General features: G+C 39.7%; 1 protein-coding gene across 1 annotated transcript in view; it reads left to right on the top strand.

Moving 5' to 3' along the window:
* Positions 1 to 1814: 1814 nt before the first annotated feature.
* VSNL1 (visinin like 1) overlaps positions 1815 to 23496 on the top strand; it is a 102905-nt gene continuing 81223 nt past the window's right edge. Inside the window, exon 1 of the mRNA XM_025454610.3 lies at positions 1815 to 2144. The gene's annotated coding sequence lies outside the window, so the exon portion shown is untranslated. The remainder of the gene's footprint in view (positions 2145 to 23496) is intronic.

Consider the following 23496-nt stretch of genomic DNA (forward strand, 5'->3'; position numbering starts at 1 on the left):
GAAAGCTTTGGAGGCTGGCTCCACGGCCAACCGAGGCGCCTTATGCAGAACCGCCTTTTGCCTCCACTCCAGCCCAAGCAACGCAAAGGACGGGCCACCAGCCACGCTGCGCAGTGCGCACTGCGGCCCGGGAGCGCGGGGCTGGCGCCCGCCGGACTCAATGTGCTCGGCTGCCGCAGCGCGCCCTGCTCCGCGCCGCTCCGCTCCGCGCTCCGGGTTTCCGCGCTCGCCGGCACCGGCGGAGCAGCCCCGCGGGGACGGGACTTCTGCGAGCGGCGTCCCCGGAGTCCCGGGAGCGCTCCCCGCTCCGCGCCACCTTCCCGAGGCGCCCGGCCCGGGAACGCGCGTTCCTGGCGGCTCTGGGCTGCCCAGGTTGGCTGGGAGCGTCCGGCTGCGGCTCGGGCGTCACGACCGGGGGTCCTCACCGAACACCAGCCTTTTCCAAAGCCAGAGACTGCTGGGGTGGAGTTTCTCCTGGTCTTGGTTTAAGTAGCCTCCAGCGCTTCCAAGCTGGACTCCCGGATTTGGTAGCTTGGAGCGGCGCCCTCCTGGCAACGGGAGATTGGTCAGTGCAGAGCCCTTAGAGCCCTTTGGCCGTGGGAGATGCTCTTGGTGTCCTCAGAACCCAAAGGTTTACTGACACTGCAGTTTTCCTGAACGTGATAGGTGTGTGCAATGGTAAAGGTCTCTCTCTACTTACGGAGACCCTAGACCTTCACTGTGCCCCCCCCCCCCCCCAGAACTCCCCTCCCTTGAAAACAGAACTCCAGCCTGAATGTAAATCTCAGGATGGGCTTTTGTTCACCGCATTTGTCCCCCAACTGTGGCTAATAGTGAGTAGTTGGTTAATGCCTAACTGTTGAGTGAACTAATGAGTGTGCAAACATAAGCACTTGAGGACACTGATCGGGTTGGGAACATCTGGGAATTCTTGCTTCCCTGGTAGGGAAGCCACCAAACATTTACTGGGCACTACTCCTTGCCAAGTCTTCTAGGCTTTGGCAGGACAGTGGGGAGAAGGGGGGAGGGCGAGCAAACACGGGCATCGTTAATGGACACAAAAGGGGGCTTTATAGTATCGCCTAGTCCAAGCCCTCCTCCCTGTATTCCAAGGATGGTTTGTCCCCCCCCATCCATTCCCCCCACCGAGCATATTCAATATTTATTAACTGCGTAACTGCAGGCACTTGTTAAATGTTTGTTGATGGTTAGAATGATGTGGCCAAGGTCACACGGGGCAAGACGCCTCGAACCCAGCTCCCTTCAACACACATTTCTCCAGGACGGGACGGTCCTGGGCCCTGGGGTACTAGAAGGCCCGGCTCCCAGTGTCCCCAGGTTAAGACCCTCGGATGAAACGGCCCAGGAAGGTGTTCCCCGTAACTACTGCCTCACAGTAGCCGGGCAGAGGTGCTCACAGCTAGCTGGGGGGGACGCTTCCAGTCGAGAAAAGGATTTCTGCAGTTTTCTTCGTCACCTTACAGCCTGACAAAGGGTGAGCTGAGGGCCCCCCTCTAGGGCTGGGAGCCGTGGGGATGGAGGGCCCCAAGGGTCCCATCTCTGGCCTTCGCCTCCACCATCAGACTCCATAAGGGTGGGGTGTGGCGAGCCCAACTCGCCGTCCCCACCGCCCGTCCAGGTGCAGGCTGCTCCGGGAGCCAGGCTCCCCGTGCCTCGGCACTTTCCTTTTGAGTTTCTGCTAAAATCCGGAGACACGGAATCCACCCGCGGGCACTCCGAGCCCCTCCAACTGAGCATGCGCCAACGCCGGGCTGCTTTTGGTCACCGGCGCCTGAGCTCCCTGAGCTGGGGCTGCGGAGCCGGAGGAGGGAGGAGGAGAAAGGGGAGGGGGTGCCTGGAGAGGCGGCGGCTCGCGCGCCTGCGCATCCCGCTCCAGCGACCCTAGGTTTTCTATGGGATTCCCAATCTGCAGCATAGACTTACCCGAGCTTGTTGCGGCGGCGGCTGGGTTTGCGAGGCGCGATCCAAGAGGGATTTAAGCAGCCTAGAGCTCCAGAGGAAAAAAAGAGCGCGAGAGAACCACACAGAGAGACGGCTTAACCGTTTATCTGAATTATACATACATATAAAGAACTGTTGAGTTTTATCATTTTCATTAAGTGACCGTGCGCAGCGCTATAACTGTAAGTGGAAAATGCAATCTTCTTTGCTTTTCTGCATGTGTAGTACAGCCAGTTGTCTGAGAGATGCTTTGGGTATTGTCACATACTTTGCATAGATGCCTCTAACTGCACGGTGACCATTGCTCTGGTTAGTGCTGACCATCTGAATGTGTTCTTAGTGGGGGGATCTTTTGGGATAATGAGGGTGGGGGAAGGAGGAGTGTTGATATGCGGCGTGTTTAGGGGATTGTCTTGGGCTAGATTTAAGATAGGTGGAACAGAGGTGCTTTTTAGTGTAAGTCTATAAATAAGCAGATTGCCTTACTCGGATTTAAGTAGCTAATTGACCGATTGTGAAGTTTTCCGGTTGCTGATAAAACTATTGAGCGGTTGCAGTCAAGTACCAACCTGTCATCCGTGGGGTTGGTGCACCATTTTTCTCACCGTGGAAGAGCAGTGAAGGTGTTTGCTAAGTGAAACTGAGTAGACGAGATGCGGTGTGGAAAGCAGGGTTGGTTTCCAAGCGGGATGTTAGTGTTTAGAGCCACGGAGCGAGGCGCAAAAGAAGCTCTTTTCTTAGTATTGAGAAATGAGCAGAAAATTTTTCGGTTTTGATTTTTCGTCATGATGGTGAATGGGCAAAAAAAAAAAAAAAAAAAAAAAAAGGGAAAGATGCTCAACCACATAGTCAGCCGTCTGTTTTGAACAGAGTCTGAGTCTCAGAGCCTCTGAATGGGAACTGTCAGACCCAAACTAGTTACCTGCCTTTGCATCCCGTATTCACATTCTGGAATGCAGGGTAGAGAAATGTAAGCCCAGATGTGTTACATTTGGTAGCCTTTCTTTAAAGGAGAAAAGGTCGTTTTGTGTTTTGAGTTAAAATGGGTTGTTCCTTGCCCAGAAATTGAAGCAGGGTCTTTGCAAGGTCAAACCCCCTATGGAAACCCGGGGGCACTGGTGAATCACGGCGAGGGTCGGAGGAGATGGTGAGGCTCCGTGCAAGTGCTCAGCACTGCACGGATCAGTGCCCTGTGAGATGCGAGAGTGGGAATCCATTTTTCTAGAGTTGTGCTCCTGCCCATATTTTGGAGACTAAAATGAAATGGAAATGCTAGTGGGTGTAGAAAACACAAGTGGATACTATCTGTGTGTCACAATCCCACTCAAAGACAAGAGGAGCGAAGGAGTTGTATTTCTACATATTAATTTTTAAAAATTCAAGGAATTTCAGGTTGAGACAAAAATAAAACTTACGAAAACATATTTTATCTCCACTATTATCTAAACTGCTTACGTGTGTGTTGAGAAGGGGAGATGGTTCTGCATCATTGAATACTTCACCCATAAGTGCACTCTCATTAAGCTTGGGTGTTTAATAACTCCAGAAAATGCTGCACTGAAGCAGTTGGCAGAATGGCATGAAGCAGGCAGACAAGAGAAGAATGTGGCCAGTGTGAGCTGGATTTCCATGGAAAAAGCAGATTCAATTTCTGTAGTGACATAAATTTTCCTTAAAATAAGGCAGATCATTATAGGACCCCTTGGCCCTTTAGTCGGTCCAACTATTTCGAACCCCTCAAAGGAATTTACAATTTACAAAGGATAAATTCTGAAAATAAAATATTCCAGACTATATCTAACCTTGGAAACCCAAAGTGTAAATGACTGTTCTTCCCTTCCTTACTCCAGGGCTCAAGGATCAATGTCTTGTAATAATTGAGCCATACTCCCCATCATCACTGAGAGTTGGAATCTGCTCCGTGAATGGTGCAGATGTTTTACACTGCATTGATAAATGGGCAGTGCAGGAAGAATGGGGAATCTCAGAGATGCTTAGTATCAGATACCCTGGCTCCTAGGCTGACAGAGAGAGTCACATCAGGCAGAGACCTTCAAAAGCATCTAGCCCAAACCCCTTGTTTTACAGATGAGGAAACTGAGGCCCAGAACTACAGAGCTGGGGAAAAGTCAATTAACTTCTAGTCTAGGGAAATAAACAATTACAGAGTGATGTGGAGTGGTAATGTCCCCTTTCTCTCTACACATTTATCATCCTCAGTGACATTGCTAGTCTTCAAATAAACAATTGTCTGGTCTCCAGCACATCTTTCAAGAGAGTCCCAAGGATTCCTTTTCACACTGAATCATTTCTCCTTTCTTGGAAGGTCTCTTTCTATCTCTTTTCTATTGCCCCTCACCTCCAATATGCCCACCTTATTCAATGTTTAACCTGGTCTTCCTGGCCTCCTCTGCATCTCAGTTAATTTCTTTGGAATCTTTGGAATTTTATTTTATTTTTTCTGAGAAAGAACTGTCACACCACTCAAAGCTCCTGTTTGAGGTCTGTTCAGGCCCCTCTCCATCTCCTCTCCGTCCAAATCCTTCAGGGATTCCAGCCTTCAGAGACACTGCAGGCGCCGTCCTCACTCTTCTACCCAGCTTGCATCTTCCCAAACTGCTGCAGCTCCAGGACCTGGGACCTGGCGTGGTGAGGCAGCTGCAGTGTCAACACACAATGGGTTTTGCCAACCCTTCTCTGGCTCCTAGAAGGCAGAACCCAAATCCAAGATGCCTGACTGTCCCCAGCCTTCATGGAAATCCTCCAGATGCAGCCACCTGCAGAGAAGGGGAGGGGTGGGGGGCAGGAAGACTGAAGGAAGAATGCTGGAGTGGCTCAGCCTGAAGTGGGCGCTCCAGAGGACAGCAGTGCCGCTTGCAAAGCCTTTAGGGCTTGGAAAGCACTTGCACAGCTGCCTCCTCTGTCTTGCTGCACTGGGACTGCAAAGCAAGCAATCATATCAACCTACCTGGGCCTTCTTCTCTTTCCTTCTTTGTATTTTCTCTTTTCCTCTCGCTCGATTTTTCTATTTCTCTCTCATTTTTTCTCCCACATGCCCATACAGTAAAGCTCTAGGCCTTTTAAAGATAATCCAGACCCTCCTGTGCCTCTTTGGAAAAATGTAATCTCCTGGGTCCTCAGAAAGATAACCACAACCACCACAGATGTCCCCTTTGGGGAAATGCCAGGAATTTTTACCTGCAAGAAGCTGAGGCATTAGGGAAGGCTTGAGGAAGACAGTCTGAGTTTCTTTCTCATTTGAAAGATGAGTTAAATACACTTGGAAGTTTTTTGTTGTTTTTTTTTAAGATTTTATTTACTTATTCATGAGAGACACAGAGAGAGAGAGGCAGAGGGAGAAGCAGGCTCCACTCAGGGAGCCTGACGCAGGACGCGATCCCGGGTCTTCAGGATCACACCCTGGGCCGAACGCAGCACTAAATCACTGAGCCACTAGGGCTGCCCTCTCTTGGAAGTTTTTAAGGAAGAATGGGGGTGAGTTCCTCAACATATGAAAAAAATAACAATTTTTAAAAATTTTTATTTGTTTTAAGTAATCTCTACTTCCATTGTGGGGCTTGAACTCATGACCCTGAGATCTAGACCCTGAGATCAAGAGTAGGCATGCTCTGCATGCTCTTCAGACTGAGCCAGCCAGGGGCCCCACTGATTAACAATTTAATTTAACCCTTCCCTTCATGGTAAGCCATTGCTAAGTTGGGTTGAGCTCTGTCTTGGAGAGTGTCTGTCCCTAATAAACGTCACCTGGTCTTACTATCCCATTCTGAAAACAGTCATGCCCAGGTTATTCTGAACACCAGGTAGCCTTTGCAGAGACTTGTAGCTGCTAAGTGCCCTGCTTTCATTTGCTATGCTGTGAATCTCATCTGGAATAGGATAGCATAATTAGAAATGTTGTCCTGTGCAAGCTTCAGATTTTCTGTTGGGGTTGCATATCGGTATGGATTCCAAACGTTACTGAGGAGCTCCAAGGGGAGTTTCATAAAATGATCATATATGTCAATTTCAAAGAAGTGATATCCTAATTCATGAGAACAACATCTTCTAATGTCATTCTAAAGGTCTTTTTCTTTGTATTGAGTCGTATCTATTCTCCTTCAATTAGTAAGTATTTAGGAAAATTGGAAGGTCATTCTTAAAGAAGGGTCACATTCCATTTAATCTAGGTTGAAATTGACAATGTCCAACTCAGTTACATTTGTAACTGATATAAAAGTATTAGTTTTCCTAAAGTATTAAATGGTACACAATTAAGGTAATAAATGATTGATATTTCTACCATCCCAGTGGTTAATTCACATAAATAAATAGAGTTTATGAACGGGATGGGATCCATATAAATTACTTAATCCATCCCTCCAATACATAAAAAGTGTAGTATATCAAGGAACATTTTCATCTTAAAGGCATATCTACAATATGAAAGCACAGTCCACAAGGGCAAAGATTTCAATGACCTTTTTCATATTTCCACAATATTTGCTCAATGTCTCTTATAGTAGATACTCTGTAAAAGATGTCAATTTAATATTTATTCTAGGAATCTGTTGTAGGCACCTTGGTAATTATACTAAGAAATTAAAATTTGACTAAATATATGCACAATTGATGTTGTTTTCAATATTTGTTACTGAAAGGATAAGCTGGACTAAAGATTATTACATAATTTATTCTCACTACAAATATAAAAGGCCTATAATAATACCTTTAAGAGTCATTTTAATCCATGAATATTTTTGTTTATCTCTCTTTTTTTAAGGTTTATTTATTTATTTTAGAGAGAGAAAGCATGTGAGTGGGGGGATGGGCAGAGGGAGAGAGAGAGAATCCCCCCCTAAATAAATAAATAAATAAATAAATAAATAAATAAATAAATAAGAATCCCAACCAGACTCCCCACTGAGTGTGGAGCTCAATGTTGGGGCTCGATCTCATGACCCATGGGACCATGACCTCAGCTGAAACCACAAGTCGGATGCCCAACCTACTGAGCCACCCAGGCACTCCTCCTTTTATCTCTTAATAAGTCAAATATAAGTTATTTTTCCTTACTTACAAGAATTGATATTAACAAGTCAAAGAAGGAATCTAAACCCAGACTATGGTAGCTATGTGTACCACTTAGATCATGTGTCTCTTGAGCTATGGAATTATTTTAGCATATTCATACTGTGAAGAGACCACAACGGTGCATGCCTCATTTACAGTTTGTTTCTAAAGATAATTTATGCTCTCTTAAGCGAGTCAAAATAGTTTGAGTTGCTCCCAGCCTGGTTCATTGAGAACTGCACAAATGGGTATCCTGGGGGTGCTTCAGAAACTACTTAATGAATGAAACAGAAATGGAATAGCAAATTACTCAAGAATCCTCACAGAGGTTTGACATTTTAATAATAAGGTGCCTCTGAATACATTAAAGAGATGTTCTATACCCTTACTAGCTAACTTAAAGCGTGCAAGTTCGGTAGTTCATCATGATTCTTATGCTTTCCACTACCTTATTTCACTGTGCTTCTAACACAGATGACCTGCTGTGAAACCACCAACTATTTACTTTTTTAAGACAATGCACTGCATTTATAACCATTTGTTGGATTATTTTCAGGTGAAAAATCTATTGCCTTTAGTTCTAAATTACACTAGACTTGGAGCACTCTCATTCACCAAGTGGCCTTTGAGCTCAATATATCTGATATAGTAATTGCTGAACTTTTTATAGAAAGTAGGGCTCTCTTAATTAAAAAGATTTCATTTTTATGAAGTATTACTCATAAAAGGCAAAGTGCTAACATGTCAGTTAAATTCACTTGCAGTTATTACAGATCTATATTCTGTTTTTCTTTATTCTTGCTCATGTGGGGATTTATCTGAAAATGGAAATCTGTCAGTTTAAATAATTTTTTTTCCTCTCCTTTGTTTGGGTTTTGTTTGTTATATCATAAGCTCTGAAAGACAACTTTTGAGGAGCTGAATGCAAATAGATTTTTCTAAATTATTAACATGTTAAAAGTGCTTTGGAGCCAGGGTGGATTTTTTTCTAATGCAAACAACTAGACCCTAATATTTCTGTTGCTTCATGTTTTATTGCAATTGAAGATTTCTTAAAATAGTAGATTCTGGTGCTACAGGAATCCCTGGATTTTATATTTTGTGTTGGTTTTATTAATTTGTGGTTAGTGCATTTATTTCTGATTTCTTGAAACCCAATCTTAAATTATGAGTGAAATGGCTCATGAAGCATTATCAACAAGGTTGACGTACTTCTTGATATATTTTATTTTAATCTAATAGTGCCGTACAAATCTGACTTCCAGATAACAACTTCTGTTTGATGGAATCCTTTGGCAATTGATGTTATGAGTTCATGGAAGACCTTCAATTTTGTCTATTCCAGAAGTTCAAGTGTTTTTGAAATTCATACTGAAGTATTTGATGTTTGTTTTCTTGGTAATATGGGAAACTTTATGAAAAATAAAAAAGAGATTGTGAAATAAGTTTTAATTCTATACAAATTTTTAGCTTTTTAAAAAAATGTTTATAAAAGTATTCTTTCCTTAGAGAGATGAAAGTCATCCATTTAATCTTTACTAATTTTTTAGTTTGTGAATGGGAGAATTCCTCAGCCCTCCCCAAGGTTTTAATTGGCTCAAAAGAAGGTGTGATAGGAAATGTAAGCAAGAATTTTCAAGCTAGATACACTTAGATGAAAAAAAAGAAAAAGAAAAAAAAGCCAATTCAACAGGTTATTAGTTCAATGACCCTGAATAAGTGGTTCAAACTCTTAGCCTCAGGGTCCATTTAAAATAGTAATTCATAGGACCCTTGAACAGAAAATGAAAGACTACATATGTAAAGATATAATGCTTCGGGGTCCCTGGGTGGCGCAGCGGTTTAGCGCCTGCCTTTGGCCCAGGGCGCGATCCTGGAGACCCGGGATCGTCGAATCCCACGTCGGGCTCCCGGTGCATGGAGCCTGCTTCTCCCTCTGCCTGTGTCTCTGCCTCTCTCTCTCTCTCTGTGTGACTATCATAAATAAATGAAAAAAAAAAGAAAAAAAAAGATATAATGCTTCACTTGTGAAAATGCTGTAAATGTGATAGTTATTATTATTATTATTATCATTCCTTTCATCAGAAATCAAGAGTTCTGAAACCACGTTAGTCTCTGAATTGTAGTAGAACCTACAATCATTGCGGAACCTCTGAGAGAGGAATTGAGCTATTAAAAGCAGTGAACACTGAACAGTGCATAGCCTGACTTGTAAAACAAGTGTCTATGGAGTAAATGTGCCAAGCACTGTGTAGTCACTGTGGAATCAACATTAAATGAGATACAATCCCAGCCTTCAAGGAATTTATGCCCAATGAGGAAGACAAATCAATGCAATTCACCAAGTCAAGTGAAATAGAAAGGTGGCATGGATGCATAGAAAAGAGAATTTCTGGAAGAAACACCTGCAGAGACCTCAAACTTACCATTTTTCTCATTCTTTCTTTCAATGTACCTCCTTTCCATTATACCTTTTCATTCCTGTCATCCCCCTGCCATGTAATAGCATATAATTGGGCCCAACAGAATATGAAACCAAGAACATATTTTTAAGTTTGTTTCCTTATTGAATACATTTTAAAGCCATCTATTATTTTTCAAGGTACACCAGTTTCCCCTTATCTGTGGCTTCGCTCTGCGGTTTGTTACCCCTAGTGAACCCAGGTCCAGAAGCCAGTCATCCTCCTGATGATTCCTCAGAAGGTCAACAGTAGCCTAATGCTAAGTCATCTGCCCATATCACTCACCCTACTTCATCTCCTCACACAGGAATTTTGTCAACTTCCATCAACACAAGAAGAGGAAGGGTCAGTATAGTACAATAAGATCTTTTGAGAGAGAGGGAGATCACATTCCCATAATTTTTACAATAATATATTGTAATTATTCTATTATTAGTCATGGTTGTTAATCTCTTACTATGCTTAATTGATAAATCAAACTTTAGCATAGGTAGGTATGTATGTACAAGAGAAACCATAGTATGTATAGGGTCCAGTCCTGTATGCAGTTGCAGGCATTCATTGCTGGTCTCGGAACATCTTTTGGGGATGAGGGGGCACTACTATAGCTCAATAATATGGTCCTGGTCTCCCACTCAAGTCTCTAGCAAGTCACTAGACTTGAACAAAACCATTTCAAGAGCCCTGCCTTTTGATTTAAATATTCTATTAGGCTTCTATCCTTTGATATCTTCCAAAAAACTAATTTCTAATGCACTCCCCTCATCTCCCTTATAATTCCAACTAATTTCATGATTTATCTTTCAAGGCGTATCTGTGGGAGGACTTTTACATGATCTATTTTTTCATTCTTTTCTCCCGGGCTTTTATGATAAGGAAAGTATCTCTCCCGATTCTTCTTTACTACTGAGCTGAAAACTTGGTTCCAGCCCCTCTGCATACACACACGCACACATACAAATCCAAAATGGTCTGTCTTTAGTTCTTCTAAGAGCCATTATTCTTCTCCTTAGCCTTTTTCTCTCTTCTCTCCATATTTCCTGCTTCATTTAGTAGGGAATTTCAAGTGTATGTCTAATCTGTGGTTAAAAGGGATCATCCTTTTCTCCCTTCAAAATCTGAAAGTTGCACATACATTCTGAGGCTCTTTTGTGTAGTAGGAGTCTTGGATGATTCATAGAACTGGGTAAGACTTTTAATCCTAATTAACTTGGGGGGCTCATTTTCTCACTTGTGAAACGGAAATAATATATTTGCTTTATAGGGATGTATATATGTGTATATACAGATATGCATACATACACATATATATATACAGACCACCTAAAAGAGCTTAGCACAGAATAAATAATTCTTCCACTCCGGACCTCCACTTTTCCTCCTGCCAGTCTCCTCAGTTTGCATTTCACCGTTTCTCCTAGTCTCCTGCTCTGTGCTCTGCTCTTTCTAAGCATATTTGTTCTAATTTGCAGGTAGTTAAATAATAACTGATACCCACATATCCCAGGGAGCATGGTGAGTACAGCCCTAGAAAAAGTATACTAACTGAGTCAGCATCCTAGCTTAGACCTGTGTTCTGCATCTGTTTGGGAAATTTCTTCCATTATTTCAGACATGCCTCCTGCTGAGGTTCCCAAAGCTTCTAATGACTAACGTTCAATTGATGAACAATCCTACTCACACCAATGATTTATGGTGCGCTTCTTAAATAATGTCAGAGGACGTCTGACAGTGTCTAATTGCCTTCTACCCTTTATCCTCTTTCCTTCGCCTTTTCCTCCGAGGTGTCTAGAGTACCTGTGACACATTCCCCTGACATCCTTACTTCCCTCCTTTGTTGGGTCTTATATTTCACTTAGTTCATCTGCTGTCCATCAAATAAATGTCCATCAAATAATACCCAATAAATGGCAGAAAGAGAAGACTTAGTGGTGCACATGATAAATATTGCAGAATACGTTTGAATGAGGATTAGCTTATAAGATAGTAGCCTTCATCTGTTGAGTGTCTGTAGAAGTGTATACTAATTCCCATTGGCTAAGAGCAGAGAATGGCTCTCAAAACAGGGTTGAGGGAGCAATGCACATGCATACATACATAATACATACATACATACATGATATGGATTCAATAAGTCCAATGTACTGTCATAGATCATTTCACATTTTTAAGCAAAATATTTAAGATCAAATAGCTTAAAACATATCAGTACGTATGAAATGTATTAAAAGCAAGGCCTGCTGAAATTTTGCTCATTCTCTCTCTTTTTTAAGATTTTATTTATTTATTCATGAAAGACACAGAGGGAGGTAGAGACATAGGCGGAGGGAGAAACAGGCTCCCTGAGGGGAGCCTGATGTGGGACTCAATCCCAGGACCCCAGGGTCATGCCCTTACCTGAAGGCAGATGCTCAACCACTGAGCCACCCAGGCACTCCAAGTTTGCTCATTCTCAAAGTGGTGGAGTTGAAAGGGAGGGTGGTTTATTTTTTTTTATTATTTTTTATTTTTTTGTTTGGGAGAGTGGTTTAAATTTCCTAGTAAGGACATTTTATTTTATTTTATTTTATTTTTTTTTGGACATTTTAAACTTTGTTTCTTTAAAGAAATATTTCCAAGGCACTGATAATTATTTATTGCCCCTCAAAAAGTTTCATGGAAACTTTTTTTTGAGGGAAATGATGCTTCCTACATTCCACTCTTAGATATTCCTAGTGCACCTGCGTATTGATAGAAGTCTGAGTGTTCCTCTTATAGAGACCCCAGAGCTGTTTAGCTTTGCTTGGCCTTGTTTCCAGTGTTTGCTCAGGGAACTTATGTTAAATTATGCTTGTTACCATCTCATTGTTTTCTGAAGAACCCAGTTGGAAAAGCTGCTCCAGAAGGACATGAGTGGGACTACATAATGGAAAGGCCCATAAAACCAGGAGGCATTAGCTGTCTCAGGTATGCAGTAGTCATCATTAATGTGGAATCCTGGAAAAATTACCTCAACTTTTCTGAGTTTTCATTTCTTCGTGTGAAAATAAATACGAGTCTCAGTTTCTAAGGGTATAAAAACAAGTTCTAAATAACATAGTTTATACCATATGATGCTCAGGTGCGTTACAACTCCTCACAGTTAATCCAATAAGGAAGGGAAAAGAGGAAGAGATGTTTTTTGAGGTACACAGTGCTTGGAAACATGCATGACACATACCATATTTCTGTGTGAGTGGCTCTGCCAAGTTCCCTGCTTTACTTGTGTATTATCTCACGCATTTTCACAGCACTCCAGTGACATAGCTCTACTTTAGACCAAGAAATTGATACGGGATTGGGGAATTTACCTAAAGCCATGAGGCTTGTAAGTGATGGCTCTTAGATCCAAAAGAGATCTCTGCTCTTTCTACCTACTTCACCCTGTTGCTTTTATATTCACTATGTTGCTTTTATATGAGGTACTGTCTCTCCATTTCATCAATTCATTCATTCCTTTTTTTAAAAAAGATTTTATTTCTTCATGAGAGACACACAGAGAGAGACAGGCAGAGACACAGGCAGAGGGAGAAGCAGGCTCCATGCAGGGAACCCAACGCGGGACTTGATCTCCAGGATCATGCCCTGGGCTGAAGGCAGTGCTAAACTGCTGAGCCACCCGGGCTGCCCAATTCATTCATTCTTTTAACAAATACCTATTGCATATCTTTCATTTGCCTAGTATTTGATATACAGGGTGAACTAATACAGCCATAATCCCTGCCCTCATAGCTAAAGAAACATATATTAAACAAATAATCACAAAATAGCATAAAATTACAAATAATACTGAGTGTAATGGAAGAAAAATGCATGATGCTATAAGAATATGTGACAGGAAGATCTATTTTGAGCTGTTTGAAGTAATAGATTCCAGGGAAATCCAGTGAGGTCTAGATTTCTAACTCAGCCCCCAAGGGATTGCTACTAAGATGTGTTTATAGTTGCTGGGCATTGGGAAGGAGATGACTGCTACATTTCTCTTTGAGAACAGATGAATGGGCCTTGTTTCCAGGTTTTAGCATCTCCCCACTTTATCTGTGACTCACAAGGCCCCCAATAATAATTATAATAATAGAGCTTTTGATGGAAGTACCTTTCCAAGAGAACCATGCTATGATGTGTAGTTCACTAGGACAGTTTCCATATCGGGAAATCTCTTTTTTTTTTTAATTTATTTTTTATTGGTGTTCAATCTACCAATATACAGAATAGCACCCCCAGTGCCGGTCACCCATTCACCCCTCGCCCTCCTCCTCTTCTACCACCCCTAGTTCGTTTCCCAGAGTTAGCAGTCTTTACGTTCTGTCTCCCTTTCTGATATTTCCCACACATTTCTTCTCCCTTCCCTTATATTCCCTTTCACTATTATTCATATTCCCCAAATGAATGAGAACATATAATGTTTGTCCTTCTCCAACTGACTTACTTCACTCAGCATAACACCCTCCAGTTCCATCCACGTTGAAGCAAATGGTGGGTATTTGTCATTTCTAATAGCTGAGTAATATTCCATTGTAAACAGAAACCACATCTTCTTTATCCACTCATCTTTCGATGGATACCGAGGCTCCTTCCACAGCTTGGCTATTGTGGCCATTGCTGCTATAAACATTGGGGTGCAGGTGTCCCTGCGTTTCATTGCATCTGTAACTTTGGGGTAAATCCCCAACAGTGCAATTGCTGGGTTGTAGGGCAGGTCTATTTTTAACTCTTTGAGGAACCTCCACACAGTTTTCCAGAGTGGCTGCACCAGTTCACATTCCCACCAACAGTGTAAGAGGGTTCCCTTTTCTCTGCATCCTCTCCAACATTTGTGGTTTCCTGCCTTGTTAATTTTCCCCATTCTCACTGGTGTGAGGTGACATCCCATTGTGGTTTTGATTTGTATTTCCCTGATGGCAAGTGATGCAGAGCATTTTCTCATGTGCATGTTGGCCATGTCTATGTCTTCCTCTGTGAGATTTCTGTTCATGTCTTTTGCCCATTTCATGATTGGATTGTTTGTTTCTTTGGTGTTGAGTTTAATAAGTTCTTTATAGATCTTGGAAACTAGCCCTTTATCTGATACATCATTTGCAAATATCTTCTCCCATTCTGTAGGTTGTCTTTTAGTTTTGTTGACTGTATCCTTTGCTGTGCAAAAGCTTCTTATCTTGATGAAGTCCCAATAGTTCATTTTTGCTTTTGTTTCTTTTGCCTTCGTGGATGTGTCTTGCAAGAAGTTACCGTGGCTGAGTTCAAAAAGGGTGTTGCCTGTGTTCTTCTCTAGGATTTTGATGGAATCTTGTCTCACATTTAGATCTTTCATCCATTTTGAGTTTATCTTTGTGTATGGGGAAAGAGAGTGGTCTAGTTTCATTCTTCTGCATGTGGATGTCCAATTTTCCCAGCACCATTTATTGAAGAGACTGGTTTTCTTCCAATGGATAGTCTTTCCTCCTTTATCGAATATTAGTTGACCATAAAGTTCAGGGTCCACTTCTGGGTTCTCTCTTCTGTTCCATTGATCTATGTGTCTGTTTTTGTGCCAGTACCACACTGTCTTGATGACCACAGCTTTGTAGTACAACCTGAAATCTGGCATTGTGATGCCCCCAGATATGGTTCTCTAAGCACCTGTGTTTCAGGTCTTCCCAAACCCTTGACTACTTTCATGTGATATACACACATAGATCTTTAAACATGCTTAAGTGCTTCTACAATTCCATTAAGATAAATGTGGTTTTAATTTATTCAACAAGTGTTTATTGAACACTTACTATGTACCCCGAGGATGCAAGACATTGTGCCCTCTCAGTACTCACATTCCAGCAGTGGAGACCTATAATTGATAGTCTGATAAGAATAATCATGAGATGAGCATAGAGAACTGTGGGAGCACTTCTGGAATACACAGAACCCAACCTCCATATGGTGAAGGATAGAGATGGGCTAATTTCAGGGATGCCAAGAGTAAGAATTCATTAGACAGCAAGCAAGGGGAGCAGGGATGCCATTATTGATAGAGGGAGCAGGAACTAAGGTATCTGATACTGGCAGGAAAACACTTTCAAATTCATGTGTCTAACATAATGTTTCAAAAGGCTAGAGAATCTTGATCAAATAAGATTAGCAAGATGTTATGAAAAGAAATATGGATTTGGTAATCAGGCTGTGTCACAAATTATTCTGAGTTATATGAATCATTTTATCTATGACATTTAGATAATGATACCTACATGACAGTATTATCCTAGTGATTAAATTATAACTATCACCACATAGTTATCATTTGATGGACTTTAGAGATTAGTGGTAATGGTGTTTATAATAAAATCAATAATACTACATATGATTAAGTTACCTTGACTCAATTAATGCATGTATTCATCTGATGTGCACAACCCATGCTAAGAATTATTTTTAAGATTTTGTTTATTTATTTGAGAGAGAGCATGAGTGGGGAGTGGGGTAGAAGAAGAAGCAGACTCCCCACTGAGTGGGGAGACCAATGTGGGGCTCGATCCTAGGACCCTGAGATCATGACTGAGCTAAAGTCAGATGCTTAACCAACTGAGCCACCCAGGAACCCCCTTGCTAAGAAATTTTATTGTCCCCATTATAGAGATGAGGAAATGGAGACTTAGAAACAGCAAATGACAAGCCCACAGTCACATAACCAATAAGTGGTTGTCTGTTTTAGACAGTCTTACTCTAAAGCTCTTTTCCTGATTGCTCCCCACTGTCTTTTTGCAGTAGTCAATTCACAGCTATTATTAATTATCATTAATATTATTATGATAATTATTTTAAATTCAAAGTTCTTGAGACCATAATCAGAATTCTGATATCAAATATCCATTATGCTCTGTTTCTTTTCCATTTTGTTTTTGAGCCAGAGTTTACAGATTATCTTTAAGATACTTATATTTATACTTTTGTTGTTGTATCTTAAAGTTTACTTTAGAGTGAGAATTAGATCCAGCTTAGAATGATAAAAAATCCTAAATAACGATGGCTTAAATAAAAGAACTTATTTCTCACCCATATAAATAAATACAGAGGTAGGCAGTTCAAGGCTGATAAGGAGCTTCACAAAATTCTCAGGCCCCAAACCCCTTCTACCTTTTACCTCTGCCCTTCTTAAGGCATGTGGCTTCCACCTCATGATCCAAGATGGTTTGCAGCCTCTATCAATAATCATGCCTCGGATAAACCTCATTGGCTACGATACTGCCACTGAGCAAAGCTTGCAGCCTCTATTAATTAGAAGAGCCCTTCCCTTTCAAGGACACTTCCTTACATCATATCCAAAATTGGCATACATGCCATTGACCAGAATTTAGTCACAGTTAGCAAAACTTTTGTTAAAAATAAGGGTTTTATCACTAAGGAAAAAGGAGAAAATGAATCATAGAGCAAACTGGAAACTAGGTATAACAAAATTTTAAAGTTATAATAAATATTTTAATGTAGATTGTCAAGTTGTTCTTTATATTATAAAAAATAAGCACAAAAATGATAGTGTTTTAAATTCATGTCTAAGGTTCTAATCACCAAGAATTTTACAAAGAACAATTTCCCAAGGACCAAAAAATCTTTATATTTTTGCCTGGGCTTTGCTTTTAGCTTTTTATCTTGATCAAATCACTTTCTCTTGGTGGACATTAGTTTTCTTACAGGTAGAATGTGTATGATTAGCCTAGAATGTCTCTAACATCCTTCCGGCTCCATCTTCTAGTACTGAATCTCATAGGCAAATCTCATGCATTTTCAGAACTTTAAAGTCATATAAGTGTTGTACAGCAAAAATCTAGCAATGAATCAGTTCCTCAGGAACAGATACAGACTTGTGTCCATATATTTATACCTTGCCTTGTCTTGGAAAAAAATAAATACTTCTATTGTTTTTTATCTGTGTAAAAGCAATATGATAAGAAAATGAAATAAGCTGAATAAACATTGGAAAAGAGATTAAATTATTATTTTTTGATGACCATATATAGAGAAAATTGGAAGACTCAAGTAAAAATGAAAAATAGTAAATATTTGATAAAGATTTTTGATATGAGATAAATTACAAAAGCAAATAGCCTTTTCTTTGTCTATCAAAAAACATTCCGAAATGAAAAGTGGGAAAAAAATATTCTATATGCAATAGCAACCAAAATGATAAAATATTTGAGATTTAAAGTTATAAGAAAGGCAAAAGTGCCTTGTGAAGCATTACTAAAAAGTCCTAATAAAGAACAGAAAATATGACAGCAAATGAAAAGGCAACATGAGCACATCATATGTATGTAATATATAATAATTATAGTGCCACAGGATTTTTTTATTGGAGGCATCATTTAAGTTGTTTCACCTGGTTTTAAAATTTATCTGGAACACTGCATTCTCAAAAGTGAATAGTCATGAAAAGTATTAAAAAGAATAGTCAGAGTAGGCTTGCATTACTAGATGTTAGAACATACAAACATTGTAATCAAATTAATATGGCATAGACATAGGAGTAGAAACATAGATCAGTGGAACAAAATAGAAAATCTACAAAGATATCTCATTTTTATGAAATTTCATAAATTACTAACAGGGGTGCCATTTTAACTTAGTGGGAAGAGGGCAGTTCTTTAATAAATGCACTAACACAACTGATTATCTACGTAGAGATAAACTTGGATCCCTATCTCACACTATATAAAATGTATTCCAAATATACTAAAGTTTGGCATTTTTAAAAGGTTTAGAAGAAAATCCAGATGTTTTTGTAACCTAGGTGTAGTGGGAAATAAGCAATCAAGAAACTATAAGAGAGTAGGCATATTTGATTACATAAAATATGTCATTATGTTAAAACCTGTCATTAACATGAACCATGCAGTATATTATAATAAACTTTAGAAGACAAGTTTCTGTATCCCCTGGACCATAATTGCCGGGGTCATGGCTGAGATTCAGATTAAAACATACCAGTAGAATGGTCACTACAAGAAGTATAGATTATGTACTCAGAAAGGTTGGATGTGAAAGAGCGAATTTGTTTTCAATATATTTCTGAGGTTGTCTCTTTGGGGCTCCAAAGTTACCTCTGTGAACAAATGACAGTTAATCCAGCTCAACAAACATTAACTGATAAATCCAGTTTAACAGACTTTGAGGGCTTATTATGTGCCACTCCCTGTCCTGGAAAAATTTAGAAGCAAAAAGGTAGACTCTCTCATGGAGTTTATGGTATGGAAAGGCAGGATTAATAGGTGGTTAAAAACTGATGGGCCTGAAACAAAGGGAAGATTATGCTCCTATGGGCATGCAGAGTGAAGAGAGTTAGTCCAAGGAATCCAGGACAGAGCCAAAGTGAGATTTATGCTGGGATCCTAAGTAGGGGTGGAAGTCAGCCAGATGAAGAGAAGCACAGAAAGAGAGCTCCCAGCACATGTAATGTGCTGGGACAAAGAGCATGTACAAAGAGCTGGATTTGATAGTAAACCTGGTGAGAAACTGAAGAATGGCATTAGATGAAGCTGCAGAAATAGTAGCAAGCAGCCAGGTTCCAGGTTGTGATGAATCTTACAAGGAATATAAAGGATTTTTTTTTTTTTCTGCATCCTAAGAGTAGTGAGAAGCTATTGAAAAATTTAAAAAGGAAATGACTTGATCAGACTTGAGTTGTCAAATGATTTTCCTGGAGAATGAATTAGGGAGACCTGTTTGGAGGGAGTTGTAGTCATCCAGGAGAGAGGTGATAGGTGATATTGGCTTGGTCTAAAGTGGTGAAGCAGGGATCCAGAGACAGCAAAGATTTGGGAGATATTTTGAGGTAGATCATACAGGAGTGTGAGGCCAGGAGCAGAACTCCTGTGTCTGTGAGCAACTGGGTTGATAACTGTACAATTCTTCAGACAGAAAATCTATGCCAAGCATATATTCTTTTTTGTGGTTCTTAAGAATGTAGCCTGGTAAAAAAAAAAAAAAAAAAAAAGAGAGAGAGAGAGAGAGAATGCAGCCTGGAAGTTAATCAAGAAAAGGGCACTCCCTTTACCTTACTCTAAATAGGTACACTCATCAGAATAAAACATGTGACTCCCACCAAACACTCTCACCCAGCCAGCAGGCCCTGTTATATTCTCAGCCTGTGGAATTACTTTTGATCTATTATGTTTCAGTTCAAATCTATTGAAGTTTTCTTCAGTCTACAATTTGTATTAGGTGTTCTTGATCTTTTCCACCACTACTTTAAACTTATAGGACTTCTCTGCAGTGCCAGCGACTTTTTCAGGCTCCCAAGGTTAGTAAGTGTAATTTCATTATTGGTTGCCTTGAGAGACAAATAGCTATTCTGAATCCAGCAATGTTTAAAATTCACATTTAAAGTTTACATTATTAATAGCAATACCATTGACACACATTTGAAAAATAATGCAATGACATGTGAAAGATACACTACTCAGTTTCCAAGGCCCGTTTCCTATGTATTCACAGACCCTTTTAAATAATTGAATCAATTCTCCACCTCCAGACTTCACTCTAGCTATCCATAGACCAAATTTTATCTTTAAGATGATCATAGTTTTTTATTTCAAATAAAAAACAAAGCTAATGTTAACATGGTCTCTTTAAGACTTGTGAATTCCTTAGAAATTGAAGAATGAATTTTTGCTCCCCAATGATGGCATTTAGACAGGACCTGGGGATTATATAAACAGACATTAAGGTTTAGAACCTAGAGTCAGTCCCCAGTGAGGGTATACATTGCATTAAAGCAGTTTTATCTTCCTCCGAATAGTATTATACAAAGAAGGCTTATTTTAAGGATAAACATCAGAACTAGACCCACAGAGCCATCAGGAACCAGCATAACTCTAGGGATTTGCCACTGCCTCCTTTTCTTGATCTGTGGGATCCAAGATGTTCCTCTCTCTATACATAGCATCTCAGCTTCTCTCTCTGCAGTTTAGCTCTGCATTCAATATTGATGAAGGATCCGATACCATCTCTCTCGCATTCCAAATCTCTGAAAGAGCAAGTCTGATTACTTTTATCTCTATTTGTAATCCCTTTCCACCATCCAGCTTCATCAGCTGACCTGGGCTCTGCCTCTCTTGCATCAGTGACCCAGCTTTGATTGGGTATGTTTAGGCCATCGCTAACTAAAAATAGCTTAGTTATACTTTCCTGAATAAGAAGTTTGGATAGGGCCACTGCAGCTAAAAGAAAAGATGGGGATCCCTGGGTGGCTCAGTGGTTCAGTGCTGCCTTCCGCCCAGGGCATGATCCTGGAGACCCCAAATCGAGTCCCACATCAGGCTCCCTGCATGGAGCCTGCTTCTCCCTCTGCCTGTGTCTCTGCCTCTCTCTCTCTCTCTCTCTGTGTGTCTCTCATGAATAAATAAATAAAATCTTAAAAAAAAATGGGACATATTAATAGCTGATATGTCCTATACCTTGGGCAAGGAATAACTAGGAAGATGAGATGAAGGGAGAGGGAAGTATTTCATGACAAAAATAATTCAGGCACCTTACATACAGGTATTACACAATATATTATCTTCAGAGCAAAACTGGGGAATATTACAGTAGAGAGACATAAAAATCATTCTCCTAATACTCAAAGTTAATTATTGTGATTATTTGGCGTATTTCTTTCTAGCCTCTTTTTTGTATGCTATTTTCTTACACAGTTGTGATATACTAATATAGATAAAATTTACTCTAAGTATTCCTTTTTAAAACCAATTCATTTAATTACATCAAGTGTTTTTCCAGAAAGAGTCATGCTCTCCTCTGTTTTCTTTTATCTACTCTTCTTTTTTTGCTTCAGAAAGGACTTCCGTTAGGTCTAGAAAATGTATCTAATACAGTAGAATTTTTAAAAATGAATTAGAAAAGAGAGATTTCAAAAGAGGAAAACGATTTTCCTCAGATTTGCTCTATCACACACTGCTAGTTGTTAAATAGAATTTTTCTTATGTGGTTTGGCAGTCTCCACTGTATCTTCTTTGAGTCTCTCTGACCTAAAATACACTTACAGAGCCTATAAGCTGAAAGAAACTCTATAGTTGGCCAAAGATGTTCCGTTTTGGCAAAGAAATGCATATTTATCATTAAGTGGACTTGATTACACCATCTCGTGAGGTTGTTCAGAGAGGCCTTTAAGAAATTATTCCAATATTCATGCTTGGGATCCTGGAGAAACAACAACAGCAACTACAAGACATTACATACTCATTTTATGTGTTCTAGTACAATGGCAAGAAACCAGGTGACTCAAAGAGTCACTCTCATGCCAACTTGGAGTCTCCCAGAACCTCTCCAGATGCCTTGCAAATGTTGTTAGACAATTGTATCTAAATATGCCTATTCAGGATAAAAATTGAAATTGTATTAAATTATTTTTAAAAACACTTGCTGAACGCCCACATGGTGTAGGCATAGATGAGCAAGACAGGGTCCCTCTCTCCCAAGTGTTCCAAGAGTCTAGTGGAGCCATGCAAGTAGACAAGAAATTGCAATGTACTAAAAGTGCCTTGATGTAGCTAGAGCAGTCAGTGGATGGTGCAGAGGATATATGTATCTCTATATTTATTGCAGCACTGATCAGAGAACTATTTTTCCCTAAACTGGAAATGGGCTGCTTTAAATAAGTAAAATTCTTAAAGGATGACATAATTTTCTCTTCAGTGTTCTGCTACGTTTCCTTTAAAATGAACCGGACTACTCTTTATGATCAGAACTGGAGGAAGACATCATTATCCAAAATCATAAATGGTGCCCAAGCCATTTGATTCACTAATCTTCAGTGATGTTTTAAAGTATTTCAGAAGAAGTCAGAATTAGAGAGAAATATGAATTACAAATGCTCTAGAAAAAAAAGTATCCATTTTTTATTGTGAAAAATTTCAAGCATACCTTAAAGTTCAGATAATAATATAATAAGTATCCACTTTCCTACTACCTAGAATTCACAAATATTAATGTGTTCTCATATTTTGAGATTCTTTTCATGTCTCTTCTCAGTTCCACTCAGCTCTCCTTTTCCTTGGAAACCTTCTCTTGAACTTGGCATGCATTTTCTTCACGAACATGTTTATTCTTTTTACTAAATACAAATGTCTCTATAGTATCATTTGGACTCTTTGATATTTAAGGAGATGACATCATACTGTGTCATTCTCTGATTTGTCCTCAAAAAATTTTAGTTCACAATTTTTATTCATATAATATCACTTATTCATTTTAACTACTCTACAGAACCTCGTCACATGACTCTACCTCAAATTACTTATCCATTCCCTATTTGATGATCATTTAGGTTGCTATGACTTTTTTTTAATGTTTGCTATTACAAAACTGCAGTGTATATCTTTTTCACATATCCCCTTGGATATTTGTGTGAGTTTCTCTAGAGTTTATGTGTTGAAATAGAATTGCTAGATTATGTTCCATAGGCACCTTCTGCTGTATTAGATATTGCCAAATTGTCCTCCAAAGAAGATGTACCAGTTAATATCTCAGCAGTAATATATTAGAAAGAGTTCGTATTTCTCTACAACTTTGGAAACACTCAGTATCAGCATATTTTTAAAAATATTTTTATCAGATTGATTGGAAAACATTATCCTTTGTAATTTTCCATTTCTTGACTCTTTATTAGCCATGTGGATTTTCTTCTCTATAAATTATCCATTCTTATGCTCCACCTGTTGTTTAATAGGACTGCTTATATTTTTCTCATTTATTATTTGAAATACTTTATATATTCAGAATACAAATCCTTTGTAATGCACATTGCAGATATCTTCTCCTTGCCTGTTATTATTCAACTTTATTCATGGTTAATTTTGTCTTTAAAACAGTTTTTAATTTTGAGGTAATCATGTTTATCAATCTGTTACCATGATTTGTGCATATCGTGTTAGTTTGGGTTTTAATCCATCCGAATAAATTTTTCTGATCAGTATGAGGTTGGCATCTAATTTTATTTTTGCTCGAATTTTTGAGCCCA

Source organism: Canis lupus, chromosome 17, assembly GCF_003254725.2.
Source record: "Canis lupus dingo isolate Sandy chromosome 17, ASM325472v2, whole genome shotgun sequence".
Lineage (NCBI taxonomy): Eukaryota > Metazoa > Chordata > Mammalia > Carnivora > Canidae > Canis > Canis lupus.